This window comes from Myodes glareolus, chromosome 2 (assembly GCF_982192425.1).
Source record: "Myodes glareolus chromosome 2, mMyoGla1.1, whole genome shotgun sequence".
NCBI classification, from domain to species: Eukaryota; Metazoa; Chordata; class Mammalia; order Rodentia; family Cricetidae; genus Myodes; species Myodes glareolus.
Genome location: NC_142027.1, coordinates 32,764,239 through 32,773,268, shown reverse-complemented (window position 1 = coordinate 32,773,268; position 9,030 = coordinate 32,764,239). Strand labels below are relative to the sequence as shown.

The 9,030-nt window shown below is 37.4% G+C and overlaps 1 pseudogene; it reads right to left on the bottom strand.

The window, feature by feature from the left end:
• Positions 1-7,375: 7,375 nt before the first annotated feature.
• LOC125392747 (large ribosomal subunit protein eL29 pseudogene) lies at positions 7,376-7,823 on the bottom strand (annotated as a pseudogene).
• Positions 7,824-9,030: the final 1,207 nt, after the last annotated feature.

Here is a 9,030-nt window from a genome sequence, read left to right as displayed (position 1 = left end):
ATGAAAATCCAGTATAGATTGGCCTCATCAACCTAGATCAACTTCATGGAGTCTAAAGACAGGCAATTCATTGTCAACATAAGTAATACACAGCACAATTTGGAAAAGGGTTTCTAGGCAACAATGAGTTCAATTTCAGTTGTACATTAAATCTTAAAGTATGACTACATAGAAAATCTCTTACAAAGTACATGTGAACATGAAGCTAATTTATATACCTAAAAGGCCAGGAATATAATATGCTCTCTTACTGATAGCATAGTGGTCAATAGGCCTTAAAGTAATGGTCACATCTACACAAAGAATTTGTAATGGTTTAAGGAGTAAAGAGTCTGAGACAATCATTCTGGAGTATTGTGATGAGGTCTGTCATTTCAGTGAGCAAAAAGTTCATGAGGTTGTGAACAACCTCCACTCTCAGTTTTCAGGAAAATGGACGTATTTGATTTGTCTCTTCATTGAGGAGCTATCTCCACATAATCAACATTCCTGGTTCTCTTAGTATTTCTGTGTGAGTACAAGGACCTCAGTGCCTGTAATAGCATCAAACAAATATGAATGCAGAAATAAACTCCTAGACCTAAAATCATCCCAAATCTAGAGTTCCAGATGTCAATACATGAACAAAATCAATTACAGCCTGGATAATATGTCTTTACTAAAGTTCACCTATACTACCATAATAGGCCCTTAAGAGAAAGATGTTTAAAACCAACTATATGAAGATGATAGAGATTCTTAAAGAGGAAATAAATCTATCCCTTCATGAAATTCAGGAAAATAAAAGAAAAATTTGGAAAGATGAAAAAATTTCTTAAGCAAAGCTAAGAAAACACAAACAAACAATTGAACTAAATGAATAAAACCTTTCAAGTTCTGAAAATTTGAAAGAGAAGCACTACAGAAAACACAAATAAAGGAATTCTAGAGATGAAAAATTTAGGATTTTGAATAGGAACTATAGAGCAAAGTTTCAACAACAGAAAACAAGATATGGATGACAGTATCTCAAGTATTGAAGATACAATAGAAGAAATGAATACATTGGTTACAGAAACTATTAAATCTAAAAATTCTTGACATAAGATATTCAGAAAATCTAGGCTACTATGTAAAGACTAAACTTAAAATAAAATAAACATTAGAAAGGAAAATAAACCCAGATCAAAGACCAAGAAATTATTTTTAAATAATTAAAGAAGAATGTTGACTGAGGTTTCTGTCTTACCCTGTCCATAGCCATTCAGTACCAAAGAAACACAGAGGGGATGTCATAAAACAATCTCACACCAGTTCAGAATTAGGTTAATAAAACTGCTATTTATTTAAGAGGAAAACATACATATTACTGAACTAAACAATAGTCCTCTGAGCACAAAAGGAACAGAGCCTAGCAGCCAGAAAGGGAACTGTAAGCAAGAGAGCAGACCCAAGGTTCCTGCTGCTTTTTGAACTGTAAGAGACCATGCTCAAGTGGGCTTGTATCTTAAAAGCTATTGGCTGAAGGAACAGAATGTGCTCCCACAGAACCTCCCCTCTTTGTTTAAATAAGAGCATTCCAAACCCAATACAAAACTATATACACTAGGAACAGATATCAAATATAATTAGAATTACAACCAGTATAAACAACATTAAGCAAGGAACATATGCTAAATGTTTTGATAAGCATTATGGAATCTAAATCTTGTATAGAAAATGGCTTGGCTAGATCATAAGAGTACAGTAACTATGACTATTTAATGTTCAATGTCATAAAAGGCCTGAGAAGGGAGATAATATAACTTGAGTAGGCAGGAAGTACAATAAAGTAGCTTCCAAATCGAGCAATATATGATAGAGACAATTAGCTTCCTGAGCAATTACCCAGAGTTTCATTTTGCAATGTTGAAGCAACCAACCTTGGCCAAGGCCTAGAATGACTGACAGACCATTTTCAGAGGCAAAAAAAAAAAATCAAAAATGTCTTACAATGTCTTGGCAGGATTTGACAGTCTTTTTTTTGTATACTGTTTGCCCTGTCCAGACACCAGTGCATTTTGTCAGTGATCAATGAATGGGCAGTTCCTTGCCCAAAGGCCAATTTTGCTAAGAAGAAAACAAGCTCCAAGTGGAGTGTCTTCAGTGCTCAACATTCTCCTGAGAATAGATTGGTGCTGTCATGTCAACATTCTTACATATTCTTACATGAAGTTTTACTCTTTATGTTATACAGGTATTAATTTTTATGAGTCAATAATTGTTCATGTTTGTTGTACAAACAGTCAGATCAATTAGTTTCTTTAGATACACAGAGATTGTATTCTGTCTAGATAGGTATTCTTCAACCACTTTCAAGGATCTGTGGAACATGGCATTTAAATAATTTTGAGTTCTGTTGATCTGGGACACGATTGCTTCTGATAGCACAGACGCTTACATTAATTAAAAACTGGTTGGCCTATTAGCTAGGACTTATTATTAATTGAATCTTACATCATACATTTACCCATTATTCTTGTCTGTTTTAGCCATGTGATTTGGTGCATTTTATCAGTGAGGCATTCTCATCTTGTTTCCTCTGGGTTTGGGTGATGACTGCAGAATGAGCCTTTCCTTTTCAGAATTCTCCTATTTTGGCCACCCCACCTATACTTGCAGCCTGGCTACTAGTCAATTATCATATCATTAAACCAATGCAGGTGACAAATATTTACAGGGTATATGAACATTTCCCACAGTATTTCCTTTTGTTTTTCAAAACAAGAACTCTGATTCTAATATTCTTTGTTTATTATTATATATCACAACTTGTAACAAACACTCTAAACAAAGACAAACATCTATAATCTATTTTTTGAAAATGTGAACATAGCTTTCTAGACTGCTTTCTTCTGATGGCAGCACAGCTAATATTATGAGGACCTAAAGAAAATTTAGGATTATGATTAAGTACTGATTGGAATATTCTGTGAGGCTTGATTATCTGAGCCAGCAGTCTTGAAGTTGTTCTGAATGTAGAACTCAGAGGAAACTCCAACTTTGGTTCTCTGGAATGTTGGATCATGTAGGCAATCTGTTTCTCACAGAGATTTTTCAGGCAGTCTTTTTTGATCAAATCTGTTTTTTTTTAAGTGATAATGAATCCATAGCCTCTCATTTCCTATGGAAACAAGAGTAAAACCTCTTCTCCAAAGTAACATATCTTTTGTCTTAAACTTTGAAGTCAGGGCATTTTCAAAATTTATATTTTGAATTAATCCAGCATCATTATTAATCAAATGTCTTTTAGCAGCTGTTGCTCCTTTCTCAGTCATGAAACAATTCAATGACAGAACAATAATATATAATATTCAGGTAATTTGCATATATTCCATCTTTACATGGTTTTATTTTAAATTCTTTTTTTACTTTTATTTTTAATTTTTGGTCTTTTGAGACAGGGTTTCTCCGTATTCTTTGGTTGTCCTAGAACTCATCCTGTATACCAGGGGATCCTTGAACTCACAGAGATCCATCTGCCACTGCCTCTCAAGTGCTTGGATAAAAGGTGTGTGTTACCACTGCCCAGCTACTCTCTCTTTTTTTTTTTCTTTATTTCTTAAAGGACTTTATCCTTTTTCTTTTTCCTCCCATGCCTACATATATTTTTAAATACTCTTTAAACTGTTTAGAGGGATTTTTTTGTCTGAATCTATCTTTGCTATATATTTCTCTTTTTATGAAGACATGAATCTTTAATTTGCAAAGCAATATTACTATGCTTAAAACTGTGGTTTTACCAGCTAGATCCACCCCATTTCTTAACTTTCTGAGAGTCTATCTTCATGGCAGAAATACTGGCAGGAGCCATTTTTATTGTCACAACTCTATGAAGTTTCCAGGTTCCTACAGCTTCAAAGAAGCATGATGTTATTTATTTATAAACACCATTTAAGTATTTTGTGGTGTGAAGATCCTCAGGACTTTTGCAGCTATTGCTCCGCAGGAAGTCTCTCTTAAATGAGATGTACTTGAATCTAGCAAGCATAGCCCACCAGCTAAACTGCTGCTTTCAAGAGATTTTGCTTAATTCTCTTTCTTTGTGTCTATAATTACTTTCCAACCTCTCTCAGATTTCATGTGATTATAGTTGCCTACATTGGCACCATTTGTTGACTGAGTTTTCTGTCCTGCCTGGTCCTACAATTGTTCAGTCCCAAAGAAACACACAGAGGCCTACATTAATTATTAACTGGTTGGCCTATTAGCTCAGGTTTATTATTAATTAACTTACCCATAATTCTTGTTTGTGATAGGCACATTACTTGGTACCTTTTATCAGTGAAACATTCTCATCTTGCTTCCTCTGTATCTGGGTGATGATTACAGACTTAGCCTTTCCTCTTCAAAATTCTCCTATTCTGGTCACCTCACCTATACTTCCAGCCTGGCTACTAGCCAATCTGTATTTTATTAAACCAGTGCAGGTTACAAATCTGTACAGGGTACAAAACCATTGTCCTACAGTAGAAAAACAAATTGTAATCTAAAAAGGAGACACCTATCAAAGAACAAGAAACGTACAGAACAGAATATAGATTGGACCAGAAAAGAAAGTCCTCTCACCAGAGAATAATAAAAGATTAAATGTTCAGAACAAATTATATTAACATCTGCATGTAATAAAGACCAAGTAATATATAGAGGCAGAAAAATTAGAACTGTATCTGACTTTTCACTGGGTACTCTTCTGCTTATTGTTGCTTTCATTGCTTAATCAATAAAGAAACTGCTTGGCCTAATAGGGCAGAACTTAGATATGCAGAGAAGACAGAACTGAATTCTGGGGGAAAGCAAGCAGTGTCAGAAAGGGCCACCATGGAGATGCCAGGTCAGACATGCAAACAAAATCTTTCCCAGTAAGCCACTGGGAAAACAGTGGTGAACACAGATTAATAGAAATGCGTTAAATCAAAATGTGAGAGTTAGTCAATAGGAAGATAGAGTAAATGGCCAAGCAGTGTTTTAATTAATAGTTTTGGTGCAATTATTTTGGGTATAAGCTAGCTGGGTGGCCGGGACAAACAAGGGGCCCCATTCCCTGTAACAATTGACGCTTCAATATATTTAACTAATGCCATGTAAAACTTGAAAGGGCTTGAAAAGGAATTCTAGACATGCATAAAAAAACAGAGTATAAGACAGCTTTTTGCTGTTTTCTGACGGGTGCCACAGAGAAATTTTCCTGTCTCAGCAGCCATAGCAGGAAAAAAGCTGCGTGATTTTAAAACACGGCTTCCTGGGATGTACCACCAGTGTTAACTCCAGCTATAAAACATTTCAATGCCATTTGTGAGCCTTGGGTGTTTCTGTGCCCACTAGGGTTGGGAGGAAACTGGCTAACAATGCCTGTGGCTCAGTGCTCCCTGCCTGGGCAGGCTATGAGATCAGGTCTACTAGGTTTGCACAGGGAGGAGAGCATGGTGGATTCCCATCGCCGTATAGAGAGATGTTTCCAGGCTTCATAGTGTTCTCCATGGCAGATTTGGCTGTAACTCAGATAAAAAAGTGTTTATATGTTGCACGTTCTCCGGGTTGGATTGCTGAGCACAGCTCCTCCCTGGTGGCCCCAAAGCTAACACTGGTGGTGCTTCCACCATTTTAAAATTGGAGAGAGGCAGAGATAACATCCAGAGCAGCTGCAACCAAGCTGCTTAGCATTTTAAAAGCTCTTCAAGACAGAAGAGAATTAAAGACAATGTAATAGGACAGATTCAGACATAAAAGACCTCTAAATTACCAGTACCCCCATACAGCATGAAGCAGTTTGGAAAGAAAAAACTATGCCCATATTCCCAAATATTGTTTATAAATGTTCTTTTACATTTAAAGGGGGATATGATATAGATATGAATAATTTACATTGATAAAAATCTTGATTTATTGATGCAAGTTTAAGTTTATATATATATATACATATATATATATATATATATATATATATGTCTGTGTGTGTGTGTGTGTGTGTGTATGTGTGTACTTCTGATCCTGTTTAAGGTATTCTGATTGTGTAGCTCATTTTGATGTATATTTTGCTTATCACCATAGATCCTTCGTCTGGCGAAGGACGGCTATGCAGTCGGAGGCCCACATTGGAGCACCGGATTGAGCCCCCCGAGGTCCGGAGGGGGAGCGGAAGGAGGAGGAACATGAAAGACGAAATCAGTACTGCAAGGGATGCTATCACCCACTGATACAAGGGAACGGATCTGATGAGAGTTTACCAGGGCCAGTCGGACTGGGACTGAACGAGGACATGATCTAGCCAGATTCTCGGAATTTGGCCGGATTCTCTGACTGTGGCTGGCCCGAAGTCTTTCTGAAAAGCCATTGACTATGACACTGGGACCTGTTTCCTCTGCATATGCTGGATTTTGGGGATCCAGTCTGTTTGGACGCTCGCCTTCCTGGACCTGGAGGGAGGGGGAGGGAGCTGGAGCTTCCCACAGGGCAGGAAACCCTGACTGCCCTGGGGGACGGAGGGGAAGGAGGGGGGGAGTGGGAGGAGTGGGAGGGTGTTGGGAGGGGGGGGCGGAAATGGAAACTTTTATAATTTAATAAAATTTACTAAAAAAAAAAATCTAATGTATAATTAAGAAATATAGGTTAATAGATAATCATATATTATATTTATATTTGTAATATATTTATATTATATATTTGTTATATATAAATATATAATTGTAGGTACACAGGTCTTTCCCCCTTTTGTTCCTGGCAATTTGCAGGGCCTTTTGATCTCTGGCTCCCTGGCTCTTCTGCTGTTGCACCAGCCTGAGGGTTTAGCTTAGAAAGAACTTGGCCCTCTTTTGTTTTGGTAATTCCACCTGTAAACAAGGTTCCAGCTGTGGGCCCTATATGCCTGCCACGTCTGCCTCCCACCGCTGCTTCTGGCCTTGGGCTCAAGGCACCTCTCATCCTCTTCCACTGCTCCTGATGGGAGGGGGCTTTGCCCTTTTGCCCCCTTTGCCCACTAATATATATACCCGACTTGAGTTTAATAAAGTGGCCATTTACTCTTTGGTGAATGAGCAGGTCTTTTGTGTCTGTCTGTTTCAACCCTTAGGATATTAATCCATTCTCGTGGACTCGGTTCGGGAAAGCGCGCGCCTGAATCGGGTGTGGGTATTCACAGAAAAGTGCAGGAGCCAACATATAATTATATTTATATTATATGTAACAGTCAAGTTTGTAGTCATGTTATTTATATTTTCTAGATGAAGTCTTTAACAATAGAGTACAGTAATAAAAAAAGAAAAAAGTCAGTTTAAGGCATTTTTTAACAACTCTTGCCTCAAGTTTATTTGTAAAAACAGTATAAGGTCCTGATCATCTGCAAATACTGTATAGATCTTCACACCAGTCCATCTGTCTTCACATTGGCAGTCTGAGACCTTTTATATGGGGCCTTCACAGGGGTCTGGGCACCGTTGGGAGCCTGAGCTGCAGCTGAGGCCTCTACCTTGGCTTGAACCTTGGGCTTTAGTTTTTGGAGCCTACGAACCCTGGTCATGTATCTTCTAATCTGCTTCCCAAACTTGGGGTGAGCAATGAACGCGAGCCCGGTGAGTTTGCTGCTGGGTCTCTTTGACACCTTGGGCTTCACTGTCTGGGGCTTCTCCAGGTCCTTGATGGCCTCTGAGCGTGCGCTCATGGCCTTTGCGTTATTCGCCTGCATCTTCTTCAGGTCTTTCTTCTTGTGCTTCTTGGCAAAACGCATGTTCCTCAGGAACTTGGGGTCGACCCCCTTGAGAGATTCATATCTTTGTTACCAGGGTTTCTTGATGCCATTTCTGTGCCATTTCCGGTACTGGTTGTGTGTAGTGTGGTTCTTGGACTTGGCCATGGCTGGACAGTAAACGGTGGCTCCTGAAGTGCCTGGAACCAGAAGAGAAAGAGCAAGGCATTTGTTTTTCCTTTCTTTCTTCCTCCTTCCTTTCTTACTTTCTCTCTTCCTCCTCCTCCTCCTCCTTCTCTTCCTCCTCCTACTTCTTTCTTACTTTCTTTTTCTTTCATCTATCCTTCCTGACTTCTATCTAGTGTTGCAAGAAATGGGGATTGGGAAAAAAAATGAAAATGTGTGATATAAGAATGTTTGGATAAAAGGACAGATTATTGATTCTATTAAAAAGCAACTTTTAGCCTAAAGTTTTTTCCATTGATATGGATTTTTATATATTGAAACAAATTTATGGCTATTTTTGCTATAACATGCTCTAACATATCTCTGCTTTTGTTTAAGGTATTGTATATATTAAGAGCATTTAAAATTGTAATGTTTATTCCTTGAAAGCAGGTATTACAAACCGTTCAGGAAAATTAAGTAACACAGGCTAGTAATTTGGCATCTATAGCAATCAAACTTATAGTCATGTTATGTGTATTATCAATATTAAACTGAGATATATTTTAGATAGATAAGTTGCCTTTGAACACTTCAGAGATCAACAAATATGGCATTTAAGATATTTGATAATGTAAGTCTTTTTATGACAATGATGTAAGTCTGCTCCTGGTATCACTAATCAATTACAAAGAAAATGAATGAAATCAAAGAATCTCAATATGAAATTTCCTTTAAATTTGACAAAACTAGTCACTTGGCAAGGAACTTTTCTTGTTTTGACAGTTGACAGCATGTTATCCAAATTAGAGAAAAACAGAAAGGAAATTGATTGCCAAACTTTTCCAAGACAATGTAGTACAATCCTTCAAAATTCCCAGTTTTCAGAAAAGCCTGCAAGATATTCTAAACCTGTAGGCCAAAGATGGATGCTCCAGGGACATGGGTGATTATTTATGCAGCCAAGTTTCTCTGTCATTTCTACAGTTTTGGAAGTTTCTTGCCCTGTACTTTCTAATTGCTCAGGTATTATTTTATCCTTCAAAAAAGAAACTCACAAAAGAGACACAAATTTATAAAGGTTCAAATATATAAAACCTTATGTTTTTATCTAAGTAAATGCTTTAAAATCTAAAAAGATATTTTAGTTTGTAATACAAGTAATG